The sequence below is a fragment of the Suricata suricatta genome, chromosome 1 (genome assembly GCF_006229205.1).
Source record: "Suricata suricatta isolate VVHF042 chromosome 1, meerkat_22Aug2017_6uvM2_HiC, whole genome shotgun sequence".
Lineage (NCBI taxonomy): Eukaryota > Metazoa > Chordata > Mammalia > Carnivora > Herpestidae > Suricata > Suricata suricatta.
In genome coordinates this window covers 99,682,074-99,706,353 of record NC_043700.1, presented here as the reverse complement: position 1 = coordinate 99,706,353, position 24,280 = coordinate 99,682,074, and positions in this window count along the sequence as shown.

Genomic DNA, 24,280 nt, shown 5'->3' with positions numbered 1-24,280 from the left:
GTACCAAAAAGAAAGCGGCTCATTACTAACAGCAACAACTTACTCATTAACACAGCCTATACTAGGATTCACCCTTATTTTAAATACTGACTCCCTTACCAATGCTTCCTAGAATCACATATCAGCGCTACTTTTATTCAAAGCATTATAACCTCAGAGTTAGCCTGGCAGGTCTAATGGTGCTTTGTGGAGCTCATATCAATCCCTGGTAAAACAGTGATAGCTCAGAATACAGATCATACCTTTGCAGCAGAAAAACAAGTGACTGCAAAGCAATTTCTAGCATACTGCTGGGTTCTAGGACATCATGAGTGTCTGACTACAGGACATTAAATATGACAAGAATTTCCAATTTTGAGTTGGGTTTTGGCAGAACCACAAAGTTGTAAGGTTGGGTGGACACAGCATCAATCTGCTATAAACAGATACTTAAAGATACTCTGCTTTGGTTCCAGACCACCACAGAAAAGCTAATTTTGCAATAAAGTAAGCCAAATTAATGTTTTTGTCATCCAGTGTATATAAAAGTTATGTTTGAACTATACTAAAGTCTAAGTGTACAATAGTAGTATGTATTTAAAAACACACACACATATATACATACATACATATATATATATACATTAATTTGAAAATATTTTACTGCTAAAAAATGCTAACCATCACCTGAGCTATCAAGGAGTTCCAATCTCTTTGCTGATGGAGGGCCTTGCCTTAATGTTGATGGCTACTGACTGATTAGGGTGGTGGTTACTGAAGGCTGGAGTGGCTATAGCAGTTTCTTAAAGTAAGACAACAATAAAGTTTGTTGCATCAATATTTGTTTCACAAATGATTTTTCTATAGCATGTGATGCTGTTTGATATTATTTTCTTTACAGTAGAACTTCTTTCAAAATTGGAGTTAATCCTCTCAAAACCAGTCACTGACTTATCAAATAAGTTTATGTAATAGTCTAAATCCTGTGCTGTCATTTGAACATTCTTCACAGAATCTTCAACAGGAATAGATTCCATATCAAGAAATGACTTTCTTTACTCTGGAAGCAACCCCTCATCTGTTCAAACTTTATTGTGAGATCACAGCAATTCAGTCCTATATTCAGGCTCCACTTCTAATTCTAGTTCTCTTGCTGTTTTCACTACATATGCACTTACTTCCTACACTGAAGTCTAGAACTCATCAAAGTCATCCATGAGGACTGGAATCAATTTCTCCAAAGCTCCTATTAATGTTGATATTTTGACCTCTTCCCATGAATCACTCATGTATTTAATTAGCATCTAGAATGGTGAATCCTTTCCAGAAAATTTTCAGTTTACTTTGCCCAAACCCATCAGAGCAATCACCATCCTTTAAAATTTATTTCTTAAATAATAAGATTTCAAAGTCAGAAGTATTCCTTGATCCATGGGCTGCAGAATGGATGTTGGATTAGCAGGTATGAAAAACATTAATCTCATTGTACATCTCCAACAGAGCTCTTGGCTGACCAGGTACATTGGGCAATGAGTACTAATCTTTGGAAAGGAATCTTTTTTTCCTGAACAGTACATATCAACAGTGGGCTGAAAATATTCAGTAAACTATGTTGTTAACAGATGTGCTGTCATCCAGGCTTTGCTATTCCATTTCCAGAGAACATGCAGAGTAGATTAAGCATAATTCTTAAGGTCCCTAGCATTTTTGGAATGGTATGTGAGCATTGGCTTCAGGTTTAAGTCATCAGCTATATTAGTCCCTAACAAGAGATTCAGCCTGTCTTTTGAAACTTTGAAGCCAGGCATTGACTTCTCTCTCTTGCTATGAACGTTCTAAATGTCCTGCTCTTCCAATAGAAAGCTGTTTCATTTACTTTGAAAATCTGTTGTTTAGCATAGCCACCTTATGAATTATCTTAACTAGTTCTTCTAGCTATCTTGCTGCAGCTTTTATATCAGCACTTGCTGCTTCACCTTGTACTTTTTTTTTTTTTACCTTGTACTTTTATGTTATGGAGATAGTTTATTTTATTTTAACATGAGCCAAACTCTGCTAGCTTCCACCTTTTCTTTTGCAGCTTCCTCACCTATCGTGGCCTCCATAGAATTGAAGAGAGATAAGGCTTTGCTCTGTATTAGGCTTTGACTTAAGGGAATACTGTGCTGGTTCGGTCTTCTATCCAGACCACTAAATCTCCCCATGTCAGCAATAAGCTGTTTCATTTTCTTATCAATTGTGTATTCACTGGAACAGCACTTTTAATTTCCTTCAAGAACTTTTACTTTGCATTCACAACTTGGCTAACCATTTAATGACAGAGGCCTGGCCTTCAGCTTATCTTGGGTTTCAACATGCTTTCCTCACTAAGCTTAATCATTTTTAGCTTTTGATTTAAAATGAAGAGCATATGACTCTTCCTTTCACTTGAACATTAAGAGGCCATCATAGGGTTACTGGTTGGCCTCATTTTAATATTGTTGTGTCTTAGGGAATAAGGAGGCCAGAGGAGAGGGAGAGAGATAGGGAAACCACCAACTGGTGGAGCAATCAGGACATATAATTAACAATTAAGTTTGCTGTGTTACAAGGTGTGGTTGATGATGCCCCCAAACAATTACGAAGGTAATATCAAACTTCACAGACTATAGCACCATAACAAATATAATAATAATTTAAATGTTTGAAATATTTCAAGAATTACCAAATTGTGACACAGAGACAGGAAGTGAGCAACTGATGTTGGAAAAATGGCACTGATAGGCTTGTTCACTACAGTGTTACCACAAACCTTCAATTTGCAAAAATCACAATATCTGCAAAGTGTGATAAAACAAGGTATGTGTGCATGGAAGTGGTAAATTCACAACACAAGCAGGCCTAGTGAGCACTGTGACAAAAATGTGTTGGCTACATACCCATGCAACCTGATTTTGCTGCACTTACGTGTTTTGTTCATCTCATACATATGACCTCATGGTGAACCATGAGTTAAGGGGAGTCCCAAAGATCAGCTAGCTAATGGAGGAAGAAGAAAGTTAGGCCTCTTACTGATTATTTGACTCAGTATTTTGTGCAAATTGAAATTAACTGCTATAATGCTACAGTTCCTCTCAGTGGTGGCCCTGAAAAATAGTGATTGGTAACAGTGCTTATTTATTTTTGACAGAGAGAGAGAGAGAGAAAGTGCACACAAGCAGAAGAGGGGCAGAAAGAGAGAGAGGGAGGGAAACAGAGCATCTGAAGTAGGCTGTGTTCTGACAGCAGAGAGCCTTATCTGGGGCTTGAACTCACAAACCGTGAGATCATGACCTGACCCAAAATCAGAGGCTTACCCCAGGCATCCCTGGATAAATTCTTTCAATAGCCATGTTTTCAGTAGTATACTTGGTCATGGAGTGAATATTGAGTGGCCTGAGGTAAGGTAATAATATACTACCAGACTATGGCATGTGTCTTTTTTATTTTGTCAGGGGATTGGAAGAGGCAAGTTTGGAAGATCTGACATAAGAAAATCTGTGGAATAGTCATGTACATGTGTTTATGTGAATGGACACAAAACATGCACATTTGTGTCCTATCAAAATCCACTGGAGAGCATCTACCACAGAGTAAGAACACATAGTATGATTTAGATTGTGGATTTCAGTTAGCTCTGTCCTAATCCACTCCAGTGTTTTCACAATAGGCATATGAATGGGATAGGCATGTTGACAGGTATGGACACTAACCACGGGCCCAACAGAAGGACTCCTTCTCGCGAAGTCTTACTACGTTACTACAGTTGTTGAAAGTCCAACCTGTCAGCCGTCCATAATCAGAGACTGATCCTTAAATTCAATAAAGTTCTATTCCACATGGAATCTAATCAGACATTTAGAAGCTGTAGATTATTTCAGATCTCCTCTGCTAAGAAGGAGCAACAAGTTGTCCTTATTGAGACTATCTGTGTTCTGGTTATGAATTTGCCTTTCTTTGTGCACTGACTTAAATAATACCCTGTTCAGTCTCAGTAAGGTTATAATTTACCAAATAAGGTCCTATAGCTTGTTGACTTGAAAAGAGAAGGAGAAATAGTTAATCGTGTAAGAGGTGTGACAATGGGACCATAACTACAATATCTACCACTCCTACCATGTGTTGCTTCACCTGGAAACTTCCAGACTAATAGAACACCGGAACAGACTCTCAAACATACATGTAAGGCATTATTTGGGGATAACACCTTGTTTGTTCGGAACACTTTCCATAACATGCAGTAAGTACTTTGAAGCAGATATTATACGGTGTTGTGTTGATGACAGGTACAATATATTGGTCTGGAAACCAAGAAGTGGAAGTAGAAATGGCCTCCCTTGATATTATTCTTGACAGCCCACTTGGGGAAATTATATTTTCTAGGTGAAGGAACGCTTCTAGCTCTGGACACAGTAAGAACTTCGCAAAGCCTAAATCTACAAATGCCCCCATATTCTATATGCCTATATATCATCAAGCAAAAAAAAAAAAAAAGGAAACTACTATACTGTTAGAGGTAATTGTCTCTGATTATCATAAGAAGATAAGGCTGTTTCTGCCCAATGAGCTACGGTGGAAATGTTCTAAGTAGGGAACTCCATAGGACTTCTCTTAGCACTTCCATTTTTTATAATAACCAAGAATAGGCAATTAGAGCAAGCACAGCCTTACAAGGACACAGTAAACATGGCTTACATCCTTTAAGGGGGAAGATTTTCATTACTCCAGTGAGGTTGGGGGACAGACCTACAAAAGCGCTGTTTGAGAGGAGGGAGATCTAGAAGGAGTAATATAGAAGAGATACAATAAATGTCAAATATGGCCTTGGAACTAACTACAGTAGCAGGGATCAGAGACTGTGGCTTACCTCACTTTACTTCCTGTTTTGAGACTTAAAAAAAAAAAGGACTTTCTTGAAGAATCAATGAAAGAACAGAAAAGTTAATACAGAAACAAGTAGATCAAATTCTAAAGGGTAGACTATTACAGACATTGTCAGTGTCTTCATTCCTCAACATTCCCATGCATACTAACGGTTTCTTACTTCATGCATATGCCATTTTCCATCTGAAGGCTTCCTCAGGCTTCAGACACATTTCCACTTAGCACACTAGGAGAAGGCTGGATGTGCTAAGCAGTTAATATCTTTGTAATCCATTCTCAATAAATTATGAAGGGAAGGTTGGTTGATAATTATTCCAGTTTCTTTGAGACTGGTCTGGGGCAATTCTAAAGGGTATTTTTAACTGTTTTCCAAAGATTGCCAGTAGCATTGAGCCCTAGTGGTCCACAGAATAACCTCCTTTTTAATATATTCTTCTATATCTACTTCTGTAGAAGTAGGCTCTCAAAAAACAACTTGCCTTTTTCAGTTTCACTTCCTTCATCTTCAACGTGCATCATGCTAATTTGTGCTTCTATAGTCACATGGCCTTCTCTTCTGTAGTCAAATCTCCCTTTCCTTCACATTTATAAGGATACTTATAATAACATTTTGAGCTGACTCGGAGAATCCAAAATGGCCATTATTCAGCCTAACAGTTTCCTTCCCTTCTCTGACTCACTTCATTCCCATACCTACCATTCTTCTGGAATCAGTTCTCAAACAAACTATTTCCATTAAAATGCTAATCTCAGAGTCTGCTTCAGACTTTAGGAAGGCTACAATTATCTAGTGGTGATACCTGTTATAAAGCCTCTTTCCCTAGATTCTAGCAACAAAATATCTCCAAATATTGTCTTATCCCCTGTGCACAACTTTCTGATATTATTTTTTTCAATTTCACATACCATTGTTGATATTTTAATACCAAATACAAATTCCCAAGTCTTTATCAATGTCTCCAGTGGCACGCAGGGCTTGCCCTGCCTTTTTCCTCAGCAACAGTCTCTCCCAAACATTCCAGACTGATTTCAGTTGTACATATGCACCAAGTCTTTTCTTCTGGCTTTAGGTATTTTGTTCTTTCTACCCCAAACTTAAATCCTCTCATTCAATTCTTGGTTAAGCCCTAATGATCCTTCATCTCATTCTAAATATGCTCCAGAATGGTCTTTGCTAAAAATCCATCAAAATTAAGTCTCCTAATTATAGTAGCTCATAATATCTTATATGTTCCTTTTTATTTCTTGTCAAAATTTGCAATTATATATGTATCTGATTAGTTCTTAGCATCTGCTACCATGGTAGCCCCTAAGCTCACAAGTCAAGGATCATATCTGATAAGTTCTTAAACATAGCACCTATTGCGATGTCTGGCACATATAATCAATGCATATTTGGTGAATAAATGAATAAAGAAGTAAATGAATGAGTAGAACTTTAAAGCCACCTCAGTTTTGCAAGATGCATTGTCTGGGAAGCATATCACACATGGAAGGAGTGAGCATGCATTTTATTTTATTTTATCTGTTTTTGTCAGGACTGTGGTACAGAGTATCTTTTTAAGCGCAATGCATAAAATATTTAAATTCCACAAATAAGCTTTTCTTCTCCATTTTATCCTGTAGGCTATAAATATTTAGTGCTTTATTCATTTTCATATTTTCTAGCATAAGCTAATTTCTCCTCTCTGCAAACAGATAAGCAGTGTTAGAATCTGTGTAAATAGATGGCATTAGCATTTGTGGTTCCTAATCTTTGCTAAGCCCTAGAATTCATTAAGGCCATTTATCTTCTTTCTGCTTTTCTCAAATTTTTGTCCTTTCCTTTGTTTTCATTTCTCTATGCTAATTTTTCATTCAATTGCTTTCTTTCCTAGTCAGAGGCAAGAAAGGCAATAACTATCAATATTGATTTTAAAATTGTTCAATGCAAATCAAGAAGGTATTAATTTCTTTTTTTTTTAAATCTTACTGTTTTTATTTTTGAGAGAAAGAGAGATGAGCATAAGCAGGAGAGGGGCAGAGACAAAGGGAGACACAGAATCTGAAGCAGGCTCCAGGCTCCAACACAGGGCTCAAACCCACAGACCATGAGATCATGAGATCATGACCTGAGCTGAAGTCACACACTTACCTGACTGAGCCACCCAGTACCCCATTAATTTCTTAATTTTTATCATATTTTGTTTCCTTTTTTCTTCAATTTATAACAAATTTGTTATAGGCTATAATAATTTCCTCTTCATCTCCACTATCTCCCCCATTGTCAAGTTAATCTTTTTTCCACATCATTGCAAGGATTTAGTCATTGCCAAATATTTTTCAACTAACTCAGAAACTCAATTAATTTAAAATTTATTCATTGATGATTCATTCAATAAATATTCACTGAGTGCCTACTATAAGCCCAATACTCTTCTAGGGATCCAGAAGAGGACAGACTGAAGTTGCTATCTTCATGAAGCTTAGATGTTGTAGCATAAGCTAAGGAAAAGTATAAATAACCACATGAATATAGTATATATGGGCTCTGGAGAAAAATAAAATAGGGTACATGAACTAGGGATTGCGTGGGGCAAATATATGGGGTTGTTGCTACTTTGAAGAGCGGTAGTAAAAACTTTGTTGAGGAGATGACTGTATTAGTTAGATTTCTTTTAAGAAAAGGAGTCATATATATTTTTTTCTTTCTTTTTTCTTTGGGTAAAGCATATTATCCTCAAAATGTAGCCAGGCTTCACTCAATCAGTTAGAGTCCTGAAGAGAAAAGACTGAGGTCCCCTAAGGAGGAAGGAATTCTCCTTTCAGATCACCTTGGAACTCAAGACTGTAACATCAACTCCAGCCAGAATTTCCAGCATGCTGGCATGCCTTGCAGATTTCAGACTTACCAGCCCCAACATTCACTTGAGAGATTTATTTTAAGGAGTAAGAATTTGGATTTTGGACTTTGGATTTTATGCTGGGTTACTATCAGAAAGGTAACATGATTTGACTTTTTTTAGGGGACATTCTAAATGTTAGGTGAAGAATAGACTAGAGAGGAGCAAGTGTGGAGAAGGGAAACAAATTGAGAAGCAGTAATTTAGGAGAGAAATGATTGTGGTTTTAATAGAAGTGATGAGAAATATCAGATTTGGGAAAAATATATGTTATATATGTATATAATATATATATTACATGTATATAATATATATAATATATATAGTTCCTACATTCAAATCATAGGCATTGATTGCAAGTTTGGATGACAAAAGATACCATGTATCCAAATCCCTTAAGTTACTGAGATTTAGAAAGTGATAATTTATTTGTCAAAGGTTACCTCCATTCTGAAGGTAGAAATCCCTTATTCCATATCATTCATGAGGGTCTGCTTCCCTGATCAAACCCTAATGGATATACATGATACTTAAAGCTGTGGAACCAGATGAAATTATTGAGGGATTATAGCATAACTATAGAAATAGTCTAAGAATCAGGTTATTGGTCAGCCTTCTCTTTAAAGATCAATTTTATGAGAAGAAACAAGTAACTGAGACTGAGAAATAGCCGCCTATGTGGTAGAAAAAGAATTAGAAAAAATTTTCAAGAGAGCATTATGGATTACACCAAATATTACTGACAAGTTGAAAAAGATAAGCAATGAGTTGACCATTGCAACTGGACAGAGCTAAACAGGAAAGGAAAACGTTATTCAAGACTATTTCAGTAGGTGGGGGGGGATTGAACATAACTCTGTTAAAACAAAAAATGGAGAGTATTTAAGAATACGGTGAGCCATTGGGAAAATACTAGAGGAGATGGGTGGAGGTTGATCACTGTGATTAGGGCATCTGTATCCTCAATGGATGCTTTTCAAAATTAGGCTCCTACCCTACCACAGTGACTGGGAGATTGGGCCCTATCTTTCTTGATGATTCCATTTCTAAAGGATGGCTCCCAGTCCTTGAGAAATACAATCTTGGTTTCTAAAACTGCCAAGCAGCTGAGAAAAGATTTACGTCTCAAAGGGGAAGTTTACAGTTGTAAGATTTTTTTTTGAAGTAAATGCTCCAAGAAAAAAGAAGCCAGGGAGGGGCCTATAGTCAGGAAGTTACCTGTTGGAAGTTTAATCAAGCTAGGGGAACATGTAAAAAGCCTGTCTAGGTCAGCTTATCAGGGTAGAGATCATTAATGGCCTTGGTGAGAGCAGTTTGGGGATAATGGGAACAAAGGGTTAATCACAGTAGGTTCAAGAGAGAAGAGAAGAGGAAATTGAGATACAGAACAGAGACAACACTCAGAAGTTCTCTGTTAAGGAGCAGAGGAATGGCCTGACAGCTGGAAAGGGACGTGATGGTCAAGAGAAGATTATGTAGGACAAAAGAAATAACTCCAAGTTTGTATGAAGACGAGAATGATCCAGTAGGGAGGGAAATATGAATCATGCAGGCAGCAGAGAGGACAAATGCTAGAAGGATGTTCTTGAGTAATCAAGAGGTACAACATCTATGTGCAATTTAAGGGGTTGACCTTAGACAGGAATACTAATTGCTTATCATAGTTAACAATAGGGAGGGCATTTTTTTTTTTAGATTTTTCAAATTAAGGGCAGAAAGGTGAGGAAAAAATGGTGAGAATCTATGGAAGGTCTCTTCTGTTTACTATGACAGGAAGCTAGATTTTTAGCTTAAGCTTAAGGATGGGAGAGATACAGAAAAGGATTAAAACACAAAGAGGAGGCATGAAATAGCCAAGGACAATAAGAGTGGATGGACTAAAAAACATGGATTGCTCAGGCAGCACTAGTGGTTCACTAAATATTACTGCTCATCAGTGTAAACTAAGATCAGTCAGCATGATTGTCCAGATGTTGTCATGGTCAGTGGCAAATCTGGTTTGATCAGGATTGGGGAGTCACCTAGGTAAATATGATAGAGAAACTTTGAAGACTACACATTTTTTGCTACATACAAAATCAGTACCTTCTTCATATCATCTCTCATGCCAATATATTCTTCTACCATTAAATATTTTAATTATAGTGTATTCGCTTGCCTGTTTTCAATGAACAAGTATTTATTTAGTACTACTAATAATAGCTAATATTTGCTTAGTACCTAACTATGTTGTAGTTACCTTTCTAAACATTTCACCAGTATTTTTACTCCCTTAATCATCATATCAATCCTAAGAGAGAGGTAATATTATCTGTTCTTTCCAGATGAAGGCACTGAGGCACAGAGAAATTAAACAACTTGCCCCAAGATCAGACAATAAGTAGCTGAGATATAAATCCAGTATGAGATTTCAGAATCTGGACTCCTAATCACTACATTGCAGTTGTCTGTGAATTAAATAGCCTGCCAGCAATTATACAGCATAAAAAGCAGATAAGGTTTAATTAACAAATTAGGAAAACATACACCCATGAAACAAAGTGAGAAAAACAGATTGATATAATTGTATTAGTACACAATGTTTACTAATTGGAAATTCATGTATGGGATAAGGAATTGCCAGAATGAATTTTGACATGAGTGGGATATGAAGAAAACAGAGAAACGCACCCCAGATAGTGGAACAGCAGAAGCGAAGTCTGGGAGGTGGGCTTGCCCCTAATGAACTAAGGAAGAGAGGAAAGGGCATGCCTAGAGTGAGGTGAGATTGAATTTGTATGGGAGCACTGGGAAATAAAGTTAGCTGGGTAGGGGGGAAAGGGACTAATGGGAAATAGATTTCTGAGTGGGGGTATTGCAGAAGCCAGGGACAGGGGAGGAAAGTGATCGCTTAAGAAGGATACAGGGAGCTTCGGTCTGATGGGTTGGTACTGAGAACCCCTCCTGGAGAGTCACATAAACAGCAAACCACCCTTGACCCTACTGGCATGGAGGAGGCCCGCAACCAGGGAAAGAATGGAGAATAAGGGCTTTGGCCATGTTATTTTCTCGTTTTTATAAAAAATTTTTATGCTTTTTATTTATTTTTGAGAGACAGAGAGAGACAGTGTGAGCAGGGGAGAGTCAGAGAGAGAAGGAGATACAGAATCTGAAGCAGGCTCCAGGCTCTGAGCTAGCTGTCAGCACTGAGCCCGACGTGGGGCTCAAACCCACAAACCGTGAGATCATGACCTGAGCCGAAGCCAGATGCTTAACCAACTGAGCCACCCGGACGTCCCTGGCCATGTTATTTTCATCTTTTCCTTCTCCTCTCCTCTTCGCTTACTTTCTTTCCCAGTGTCTACCAAAGGTTTAATGAAATATTCATGGAACTGGGTGACTACATGAATTAGGAAATGAAGAAAATAATTTCTGCGTTTTAGAATTTTTCATAGACCAAGAAATTATTCATGTTAATAACAAAATGAGAATGTTGTAAAAGGAAAGCAGTTTAGAAAGAACAAAGTTTCATGGCGCCAGGTTAAGTATCAATACTATGCCATCAGCAATGCACTCACATGTGTCAAGAGTTGTTCATTAGTTGGCTAAGAGACACCACATCCAGCATTTAAACCTGGTAGAAAATGGTGTTTCTTGGTCAAAATTCATTGTGCAGCTCAAGAAGAAGAAGAATGAAGAGAGGTGTGTCTTTTTTTTTTCCCCTCATCCCTAGCTGGGAGGCCTGGGAGTAACATATAATAAAAGGATAATAACAGCAGCTGTGCTTATAAATACCCCCTCCTACTGTTCAGCTAGATGCAAACCCGGTGTATAATTATATATTTACAAGACATACATAATAATAGTTAGATGGTAAACACTAAGGAAGTAAAATAAGGGGAAAACTGAGTAGTGAATGCAAAGAGATTTTAGAAATACCCTGCTGCTCAGTGTACCATGCACAGTTCTTTATGAATAAATTTCATGTGTGCAAATAAAGTAAGCAAAGTTAATTTGACAGCTAACAATATCAAGTGGAAAAATTACCCTTTAGAAAACTGTGGTGAATTTAGATTTTTTTCCCCCAATTTTCTCAAGCTTTGGAGGGTGAAATTGTAAAGCTTGGGTTTTCTCTTTTCTAAAAATAGAATTATAGTGATTCATGGTTACTGAGATGGATTGTGCTGTGTCAGCTTGGTTCATCTGGAATGTGTTTTCCCAGAATTCCCTGCAGGGTTCTGCATTAGAGGAATCTGTGCCTGATTGGGAAAACAGAAGTGGCAGCCATTACCTCTGAAGGTACTGTGCTTACACACAGTAATAGAAAGGAATCCTAGCGCCGTGGTTTTTAACTCATCCTCCTTCTCTAATCTATGAAGTGTCTATGTTAGTCTTGTGCCCTTTTTATTTTTAAGTTTATTTTTGAGACTGAGAGAGAGCACACATACGCACACGAGTGGGGAAGTGGCAGAGAAAGAATCTCAGAAGAGCTCTGCCCTGTCAGTACATGGAGCCTTAGCCCCACGGTGGGGCTGGATCCCACAAAATGCAAGATCATAACACGAGCTGAAATCAAGAGTCGGATGCTTAATCAACAAAGCCACCCAGGCCCCCCTAGTCTTGTGTCCTTATAAAATGTTTTATTAAATTATTGAATTATAGGAATTATTTTTATTTTGTGATACAAGTCCTTGTTCAAATCTACATACTATACATAATTACTTCCAGTTTATGACTTTTTCTTTTTTTTTTTTCCTGATATCTTTTGAAGGGCTGACCTTTTGAATTTTGGTGAAGTCCAATTTATCAATTTTTATTATTTTATGGCTAAGCTCTTTTAAAATCCTGTCTAGAAAATCTTTGCCTAACCTACTATTGTGAGATTTCCTCCTATATTTTTTCTAGTTTTATCTTTTTTGACTTTTTGTGTAGACCTATGATCAATTTCAAATAATATCTGCATAGGACATGAGTTAGATTGAGATCTGCATTCTGTCTATACGGCTAACCAGCACCCTTTGTTAAAAAGATTTCACAAAACTGAACGTGCTGCAATTCTGACTGGAATGATGGTGGGTCTATAGATCCATTTGAAGGAAAATGACATCTTAAAAATACCAAGACTCCGAATCCATAAATATAATATAGCTATCCACACATTTAGGTTTCCCTAAGATCTCCCAGCAGTGTTCTGTGGTTTTCAGGGTAGAGGTCAACATATCCCTTGGCAAATTTGTTTCTCTAAGGATTTTATGTTTTTTTGATGCTGAATATTGGAGGAGAGGATTCCAGAAGGTTATCGTTTGTTTTGCAGGTTTTATTATTTTGTTTTTGAGTTTTTGTTTTCTGGGCTTCTTTGTTTATTTGTTTGTTTTGTCTTTTGATTCCTTAGGAATGCAAATAAAGCCAATTTTACTTCCTTTCCAATATCTATGCTTTCCACCCACTCTTTCTTGCTTTATTAGAGTAGCTAGCGTCTCCCCTATAATGTGGAAAGCAAGTGGTGAGAACAAACGTACTTCCCTTTTTCTCTGTTCTTAAGAGAAAATAATCCATCTTTCACCATTGACCATGATTTTTGCTTTAAGATTTTTTGTAAATTTCCTCTATAAAATTGAAGATTCCGTCTATTTCTAGTTGTCTGTCTGTCGTCTATTCCTAGTTTATCGTGCATGGATGTTGAATTTTATCAAATTCTTTTTCTGCCTCTACTGATATAATGAAATGATTTTTTTTTAATCCTTGATCTGCTAGCCATGGTTAATTGCATCCTTTTCAAATGCTGAACCAATCTTGCATTCCCTAGGATAAACCCCAATCAATCATAATGTATTTTCTTTTTCACATAATTCTAGATTTGATTTGCTAATGCACTATCGAGGATTTTATGCCTGTGATCATGAGGAATATTTATCTGTAACTCTTTTTTGTAAAGTTTTTGTTAGGTTTTACTATCAAAATTGCACTGGCCTCATAAAAGGGATGGTTCCCTCCTGTTTTCTGAAAGATGCTGCACAAGAGTAGGATTACTTCTTCCTTGAATGTTTTATAGCACTCACCAGCGAGGCCATCTGTATCTGACTTTTTTTTAAAGGCTTTTCATTGCAAATTAAGTTTCTTTAATCACTGTAGGGGTCTTCAGATTTTATATTTCTTCCTAAGGCACTTTTGGTAAATTGTATTTTTTAAGGCATTTTCCCATTTCATTGAAGCTTTCAGATGTATTGGCATTGAGTTGTTAGAATTAACCCTTTAATATCTTTTCTAAAAAGGTTTATTTTTGAGTGAGAGAGAGAAAGACAGAGCATAAGCGAGAGAGGGGCATAAAGAGAGAGAGACACACACACAGAACCCGAAGCAGGCTCCAGGCTCTGAGTGTCAGCACAGAGCCCAAAATGGGGCTCAAACTTACAAACCACAAAATCATGACCTGAGCCAAACTTGGATGATTAACCACTTAGCCACCCAGGACCCCCTACCCTATAATATCTTTTTAATGTTTATAGGATCTGTAGTAATATCTTCTTCTATTTGTGTATGGTATTTTCTTTCTTTTTTTCTTGATTAGTCTTGCTAGATCAATGTTATTAACCTTAAAAGAAACCTTTAAGCTTTGTTAATTTTCTGTCATTTGTCTATTTTGTATTTTATTATTTCCTTCTTATACTTATCATGGATTGAAATTTCCCTTTTTTTTAGGTTGTTAAAGTAGAAATTTAAGTAATTTGTTTTAAATGTTTCTTCTTTTTTAATATAGGTATTTAAAGATATACATTTCCCTCTAAGTCCCCTGTTAGCTGATTGTTACAAATTTTGAAATATATTGTTATTTTCATTCAGTTCAACATACTTTCTCATTTCTCTTACTATGTCTTATTTGCTACATAAGTTACTTAGAAGTATGCTATTTAATTTTCAAATATTTGAAGTTTCTACATAACTTATTTTTAATTTTTCAGTTCAATTATCTCGCAACCAGAGAACAGCTTTAAGAAATGAATGTTTTCTGGGAACCTGGATGGTTCAGTTGGTTTAGCGCCCGATTCTTGATTTTGGCTCAAGTCATGATTCTAGGGTTGTGGGATTGAGCCCTGCGTCAGGCTCCACGCTGACAGCACAGGTCCTGCTTGGGATTCTCTCTCTCCTTGTCTCTCTGCCCCTCCCCTGCTCACACACGTGCATTTTCTCTCTCTCTCTCTCTCTCTCTCTCTCTCTCTCTCTCTCTCTCTCTCTCTCAGAAAAAAAGAATTCAATGTTTTCAATTTTACTGAGACTTACTTTATGGTTTAATATATATTATATATTGGTGAATGTTTAGTGTATACTTGAAAAGAATTGTCATCTGCAGTTATTGAATGTATTGTTTGATAAATACCAATTTGGTGATAATGTTCTTCAGATCTTTTATATCATTACTTTCTTAAAAAACAGATATTATTGACATATATTATTGTAATTTCAGGTATACAACATGATTTGATATTTGTATTTGTGCTTTTTGTTTGTTTACCTGTTTTATCATGTACTGAGAGAAGAATGTTAAAAATTTAAGGAAGCAGGGCACCTGTTTTGGCTCAGTTGTTTCAGCATCCAATTCTGGGTTTTGGCTCAGGTCATGCTCTCAAGGTTAATGGGTTCCAGCCCACCTCAGGCTGTGCACTGACAGCACAGAGCCTGCCTGGAATTGTCTCTCCCTCTATCTCTCTGCACCTCTCCCACTAGTGCTCACCCCCTCTCTCAAAATAAACAAACTTGAAAAAAATCTAAGGAAACTATGATTGTGAATTATCCATTTCTCCCATTGTCATTTTTTGTTTCATGTATTTTGAAGTTCTGGTATTAGATGCATACAGATTTGTGATTATTATGTCTTCTTGATGAATTGATCCTTATGTTGAAGGCTGCTTTGTGAAAGATAGAGCCATGTTAGCTCTGTTTTATGTTACTGTTTACATGGTACATCTTTTCTTCAGCCTTTTACTTTCAACCTACCTCAATCACATCATGTAATGCACCTTTCATGTCATTAGCATCTATTTGGGTCTCGTTGTTTACTCAGTCTGACAATCATTGCCTTTTAATTGGGATGTTCAAACAAAATAAATATAATTATTGATAGTTAAATATAAATCTACCTACCAGCTTGCAATATTTTTTTATTTTTCCCTAGTTGCTTTTACTGTTGCTTTTTCCTGACTACTTTGGGTTAATCAAATACATTTAGTATCTGATTTTATTTCCTATAATGACTTTAGCCATATGTATCGACAATTTAATTTCTTACATGTGCAATCATCTGCATGCTTTACTAATCTCAGTCTCTTAGTGTTATTTTATAACTTTACAATTCCTCTTATACAAACATAAACCCTCTACGCAGTACAATTCTATGTACCTACCACCTCTTGTCCTTTGGGATACTGTTGACATCATTTACTTCTGCATATACTATAACACCCCTGTACAGTATTTTTTGTTTTGTTTAAAAATGCCAGTTGCCTTTTAAGGAAATGAAAAGAAATACACAATCTTTTATATTTACTCACATATTGTAATTTCTCGTGCTCTTTATTCCCATAGATCTGAATTGTTATCTGGTATCATTTCCCTTCAACTAAAAGAATAATTAACTTCTTACATTTCTTATGGTATAACTGATGGAATTGAATTTTCTCTGCTTTTATTTGTATAAAAATGCCTCTCTTTGTTTGTTTGTTTGTTTGTTTGTTTGTTTTTAAACTCAGCTTTGATAGACATTTTTGCTGGGTGAAGAAATTTGTATTTACAGCCTATTTTTCAGTACTTTAAATACATTTGTTCCATCATCTTCTCCTTCCATTGTTCCTAAAGTGAAGTCAGATATCATCTATAATGATGTTTAACTGTATGTAATATTTCTTTTCTTTTTTGGCTACTTTCAAGATTTTCACTTCATCTTTAGTTTTAAACAATTTTGTTATGATGTGCCTAGCTATATTTAGTATGCTTAGCGTTTGCTGACCATTGGAAATCAGTATGTTGATTTTTTTCATCAAATTTTAAATTTATACTATTTCTTCTTCAACTGTCTCCTAGGCTTTTTGAGACTTTAGCTAGATACTAGACTATTAATATTATACTCAGATCACTGAGACTCTCTTCATTTTTCTTGAATCTCTTTTTTCCATGTTCTTCCCACTGGAAGAAACTTGATCTATCTTCAAGTCAACTAACCTTTCTTCTGGTGTCTCCAATCCGGACAAGGGACCAGAAAATTTTCATGAGTTTCTAAAAGTAATCCTTAACTCTGATAGCTACAAGGTCAAAATTTCTGAAAATCTGATCCAAAGGGTAAACATGTGGGTGTCAGAACATTATGTACCAAGGTGGCATACGTTATTCCCAAAAAGACATTGGAGATGTAATGACCTGTACTTGAAAAAAATACTTTCACTGCAATATAAATAAGGCCTCTATTATTATCATGGAATTCTAATTGTAATAATGCATATTTCATACATATGATTATTTCATATGCACAATTATATAACTATTTCATATGTATAATTATTGCTTAAAACTATAACTTTAAATTATTAATTTATCTCTACTTATAAAAATTCTCAAGTGTCCTCTTTGCCCATCTGTTATGGTTTCTTAAGGCACTTTAAAAATTTGAAGATTGGCAGGACCATATTAATTCTTTGTTCAGTGTTCCAGCAGAAAATACATATATAACTTTTAATTTTATATGTTTGATTTTATCCCAGATTTATCTATATTTGACTATAAGATTCTAAGTGAAAGAGTAACAGGTAAAATTGTAAACTATGCTGTCTCTTATAAACAGTTTTTTATGTACTCAGAAAAGCTGAGAAAGTGAGTGACTCTAATGATTGGATCACAAAACCAGTAATTTCCAGTTCTTTGTTTTAACAACTTGGAAGGCCTAGTCAACTCCTCAGGTGAGAAAGCATTGAAAAGTTTATAGATCTGTATGCAATATTTGGTATTTAACCAGGAAAAAACTTAAAAGAATTGAGTGACATTGCTAATACAAAGTTCCTGAAATTTCCAAATTCCACCTTATGGTAATAAATTTAAATATTTAATTTCAGTTCACAAACATATTTGGTGTCAGAGAACTATGAAAAAATTGTGAAAAAATACAGTGAAGTCATTCAGAAGTAAAATGGAAATACTAGTTTAAATTTTAAAAATGACAAAATTTCTGACTTAAAGCATTTCTGTGGTTTACAAGTGGATGAAAATAGTAGAAAAAATCACACACTATTTAGATAACATTAGATACATTTAAAAGTTGAGGTCACAGATTTATTTTAGTGCTAAAGTCACAAAATACCTGTGTGCCATTTATCAGCTTATTGCCTTTCAGTCTACATTCACTATCTATCCTGTGATAATGGATTTAGACCCTTTAAGCATCTGTCCTTTGCAGCAAGCATGACATTAGGTGTTATCATTAGAGGGAGCGGGAAGAATATTGCAAAAGGAAGAGGCTTTTATTCCCACTTCCAGGGGGCTGCTCTGTGGGGAGTTTTCCTTACTCCTACTTTATAATTGATGTCTGTCCCAATTGCATGCCCACAACACACAGTCCTTCAGTAAGATCATGGTCCCAGGCTCAGCTTGTGACATCACTGTGTTCCCTCTGACATGGGCACTGCCCCTGCTTGGTGTTGTGCTGCTCCACTGGTAGACCAACTTCTGATGCCGTGATTCCCTCTGTGCGTCCATCCACCCATCAGCACTCAGCTCCTGAAGAGTGTGATTTCTCCAGTGCTGTGTCCTATAGGGTGCAACTCTCTCTGCTGCTGGTTTTTGCAGGGTGTCATTTTTCTGATACTGAGTTCTTTCAGATCACTATTTCTCAAGCACTGGGCTCCTACAAGGTATGGTTTTTGTTGTTATTGTTTTGTTTTGTTTTAGACCCTGGCTCCTATGGGGGCAAACTTCAACTCAGTGCGGTGTGCCAAGTGAGGTGGCCAGCAGTTAGCCTTCCTTGGCGTCTCTGCCAGTTAACTTTTAGCATGTCCTGAGACATAGCATGTCCCTGTGAATGGCTCCCACAGGACCCTAGACAGAGTTCCAGCAAGTCTCACCAACTGCTCAGTGATTTCTCCACCATTCAGGAAGCCCTGTCCTGCGCGCTCCAGGGAAGTATGGTTCTCAGCCCAAGATGGGTGAAATAGGCAGTGTTCATTCTTTCCTGAGTGCTCCTTATCAGCCCCAGAGATAGGAGATAATACTCATATCTTATATTCATTCATTTTATAATGTTCGGGGTTTTTTTTAACTTATTAGCTAATTCCCTGTTACTCAAAATTCTGTTATAGTTAAAAAATTTTGCTTTGTTTTTAGAATTAAATTATTATTCTGTTTAAGCATCTTTGTTTTAAAATATATACATTTTGCACTATAGTTTGTGTTTTATTTTCTGTGATTACTTAGTATAATTCTGATTAAATGGAAATTATTCACCAGTATACATTTTACCAGCGAGTAGGTAAATGCTTTACTTCTTGAACTTTGGGCTGTCGACTTCATCTTCATTTTATGTTTACAGTGGATGACAAGTCACCTGATCATAGGAATGCTGAATTATATTTATTTCTTTTTACATATTGTAGAGGCTTCTCTGTTGTCATATGTCATCTAAAGTTGCTAAGCATTCTAAAGTCATCTTCCTATTTTCCTTTTTAAATGACCTTCTGTTTCTTTTCCCTGGATACTTGCAAGTTTCCTTCTTTAAATCTGAAAATCAGTGAGTGTGCCGGATAATCTCAATCTTTTTTAAAATCTTTATCAATGTTTTCTTAGTCACTGAAATACAGTGAATGTTTTGAATCTGTCTATTCAGTTTTTCTTTCATTATGAGAAATGTTCTTTTCGTTTTTACTATGATAAGAACACTTAACACGAAATCTGTCTGAACAGATTTTTTAAATATGCAATACAGTATTGTTATTTATAAGCATAATGTTATACAGCAAATCTCTAGAACTTATTCATGTTTCATAACTGAAATTTTATATCCATCGATTAACAGCTCCCTTAAGCACTGAGCTCCTCCAAGGTGTGATTTTGTGTTTAGCACCCAGTTCCTGCAGAGGGCGACTTCTTCAACTCCATGCAGTGTGCGGCATGAACATTCCCCTCTTTGGTTCTATGAATGTGACTATTTTACTTACCTCATATAAGTGGAATCATGAGCTACTTATCCTGTGGTGACGGAGCTTATTTCACTTAGCGTAATATCCTCAAGTTTCATTTATATTGTTGCAAATGGAAGTATTTCCTTCTTTTTAAAGGTTGAATAACCTTCAAAATACGGTATGTGTGTACTTTACCATTCATCTGTCAATGAACATTTAGCTGTTTCTACATCTTGACTACTATGAATAATGCTGCAATAAATATGGAAGTGCTAACATCTCTTCAGGATTCTGATTTCAGCTCTTTTGGATAAATACCTAAAAGCAGGATTGCTGGATCAGCTGGTAGCTCTATTTTAATTTTTTGAGAAGCCTCCATATTGTTTTCCATAGCAGCTGCACCAACCCTACCCAACAGCACACAGGGGTTCCAATTTCTGCACATTTTGGCACTACTTAACTTCGTTTGTTGTTGTTGTTTTTAATATAATAGCCATCCTAACAGATGTTAAAAGATATCATTATCGTTTTGATTTGCAGTTCCCTGATGATTAATGATACCCAGCATCGTTTTCTATTCCTATTGGCTATTTGTATGTCTTTTGGAAAAATGTCGATCCAAATTCTTAGCCCATTTCTTAAATCAACTTATTAGTTTTGTTTGTTTTGTTTTTGCTATTGATATGTAAAATTCCCTTATATATTTTGGAAAATAATCTCTCATCAGATATACTCATTACTTTTACAGGACTCAAAAATCTACAAAAATCAGTTGCAATTCTATACACTAATAACAAATTATCTAAAAAGGAGATTAGAAAAACTATCCCATTTATATTAGCATCAAAAAAGAATAAAACACTTAAGAATAAACTTAACTAAGGAGGTGAAAGACTTGTATGCTGAAAATTACAAAACGTTGTTGAGAGAAATTAAAGAAGATACAAACAAAAGAAAGATATCCTGTGTTCATGGGTTAGAAGAACAATATTGTTAAAATACTCATGCTAACCCAAAGTGATCTACAAATGCAGTGTAATCCCTCTCAAAATCCCAATGGAACTTTTTTTTTAAACAGAAATAAAAACAATTCTAAAATTTATATGGAACCACAAAAGACGCCAAATAGCCAAAAGGGTCTTGAAAAAGAGAACAAAGTGGGAAGCATCATACTTCCTGATTTTAAAATATATTACAAAGTTATAGTAATAAACACAGTATGGTGCTGACATAAAGACAGATAGACCAATGGATAGTATAGAGACCCCAGAAATAAATCTGTGCACATACAGTCAACTTGTCTTCAATAAGAATGCCAAGACTGCATAATGAGGAAAGGATAGTCATCAACAAATGGTGTGTCAGGGGAGGGTGGTGGGACTGGATATCTGTGTGCAAAAGAATCAAATTGCATACTGATCTTACACAATACACAAAAATCAACTAAAATGGATTAAAGACTTACACATTAAGATTTGAAACTGTAAAACTCTTAGAGGAAAATATAGGGGAAAGCTCTATACCATTGGTCCTGTCAATGATTTCATAGCTACGACACCAAAAACACTGATAACAAAGCAAAAACTGACAAGTAAGAGTAAATCAAACTTTTAAAACTTCTGTACAGCAAAGGAAATGGTCAGTCCATCAAGTGAAAAGGCAACCCACAATGGGAGAAAATATTTGCAAATCATATATCTGATAAGGGGGTAATTTCCAAAATAATTCTTATATTATACTTTCCTTTTCAAATTACCATGTGGTTTGTTTACTGAGAAGACATTGGCTGGTAAGAACTGACATTTTATTATAAGCTTTTAATATGTTTATATATTTTATATACCTTATAATATGTTTATATCTTTATTTAAATATGTGATAGAAGTTTTTCATGTTAATTTTAAAGTATGTATGAGGGGCTTCTGGGTGTCTCAGTTGTTTGAGGGTCCGACTTCAGTTCAGGTCATGATCTCACTTGGGTTCAAGCCCCGTTTTGGGCTCTCTGCCGACAGCTCAGAAACTGGAGCTTGATTCAGATTCTGAATGTGTGTCTCTCTCTCTCCTTGTCCCTTCCCCACTCATGCTCTATCGCTCTCTGTCTCGCAAAAATAAATGAACATAAAAAAAAATAAATAAATAAATATGTATGAGAGTAAATAAAATTTCAAAACTCCTTTATAAGAGGTACTAACAAAATGTTTAAATTTACTGACCTATTTTTGTGGTGTGCAATTTATAGACACTAGCCACATATAACCATTTAATTCTAAATTTAACTACATTAAAATAAAATACAATTCAAAATTCAATTTTTAAGTCATATCAGTCACATTTCAAGTGTCAATAGCCACATATGGCCAGTGGCTATCATATTAGACAACACAGATGTGGGACATTACTGTCACTGCAGAAAGTCCTATAGAACACTACTTTAAAGAGAGATTTGGGGGGTTCCCGGGGGGCTCAGTTGGCTAAGTGTCCAACTTCAGCTCAGGTCATGATTTCGTGGTCTGTGGGTTCAAGCCCCACATCGGTTTCTGTGCAGGCAGCTAAGAGCCTGGAGCCTGTTTCAGATTCTGTGTTTCCCTCTCTCTCTGCCCCTACTCCACTTGTGCTCTCTCTGTCTCAAAAATAAATAAACCAAAAAAAAAAAAAAAGAGAGAGAGAGAGATTTAGGTTTGGCTCTCCTGCTGGCAGTTGACTTATATCAAGCATTTTAAGGGCTCAACTACTATCTGATTCATCATCACAGGATCCTACATAGATCATCCCTGAACAAGGGCCCATTTATTCAGCTAAAAAGGTGTCATTATAGTGGCACCTGGGTGCTTAGTCAGTTAAATGTCTAACTCTTGGTTTTGGTTCAGGTGATGATCTCACAGTTTGTAGGTTCAAGCCTGCTTGTTTGTGGAGTCTGCTCTATCTCCTTCTCTCTTTGCCTCTCCCCCACTGACTCTCTCTCATAAATAAATAAATCATTAAAAAATTTTTTTCAAGTAAAAGTTTTTAAAAGGTGACACTATGAGTCCATGATTATAGATTCACTATTCCTCCAACTTATCACATTATCCAAACTCAGCTGCCTCCTAGAACTTCAGAATAGTCTCAGAAATGGTCAACTAAAGCATTAGTTTGGAGATTATATCATGCAATGTTGGAACATTGTCATTAAATATGCTATATATACTTTAAACCAATACCCATAATATGATGCTATATCCCCTAAAGAAGTGACACTTCTCACTATTACTCATTTACCCGCTTTAGAAGTGGTACTAGCAGAGGGCATACTAAGGTATCCACTAAGTTAAACTGAGGATCAGGTTACTCTCTGGTCATTTGGAGCTTTTTATGCCGGTAGACCAGCAGGTTAAAAAGCATATTTACTACATTGACAAGGGAAATTAACTTTGACTGCCATAGGAGGATGATGCCATTGTTTCACATGCTGCAGGAATGAGTGTTTCTGGAACTCAGGAGTTGTACTGGTTTTTTTGGTGCTTCTTAACATTAATTGTGCAAATATCTCACACACGGCCTGACAAGGGAAAGTAACCAGAGGTTCCAACCACTGCAGATGAAGGTCTAAGTCTGGGTTTCTTCAGAAGCAGATACTGAGACAAGGATTCTTATGAAAAATTATTTATACAGGAGATGTTCCTAGGAAAAACTAGTAGGCAAGTAGGTGAAATGGGACTGGATAGGTAGGAAGCCCAAGCAATAGTACAATATCAAGCAAAAACCAATGGAAAGAAATTTGCCAACCCAAAGGAGATGTATGTGACATCCCACAGTACTACTTAGTAAGGATACAAGAACTAGAGTTACATCCTGGAACTTCAATCAATAGTTAAGAGTTGCCCCCATGTGGGTGTAAATTCCCAAACTTTTGAGTTTCCTCATTTGTAGGCAAAGTAGGTTCCAGCAGTTTTATCAGGTAGCTCAGTGCCAAAGTGATGGAAGTAATGACAGCTGGATATGAACACACACTGAGATGCAGTGTGCACAAACAAATAACAACAACCAAAAAAAAAAAACAAAACGAAGAAGGGATCCAAGAGGATGTGGACAAGGCATCGCGATAATGTGTGTTACTGTACTGGGCATACAGAGATCAACAGAAATGCTACATGAGAGTGTGAGACAGTCTAAAATGTGGTTTAGAAGGAAAATGATAAACATTGGTTTTGGACTAAGGACCAAAGGCTCAAGGTGGAGGGGCCAAGATGGCAGAACAGCATGGAAGTTTTTTTGCATCTCTCATCCACGAAATACAGCCAGATCATTCTGCACACCTAGAAAACTTATTTGAGGATTAACACAATCTACACAACCTGAACCACAGAACTCAGCAGGTACGTGGCATAGAGGGGGGAACTGGGG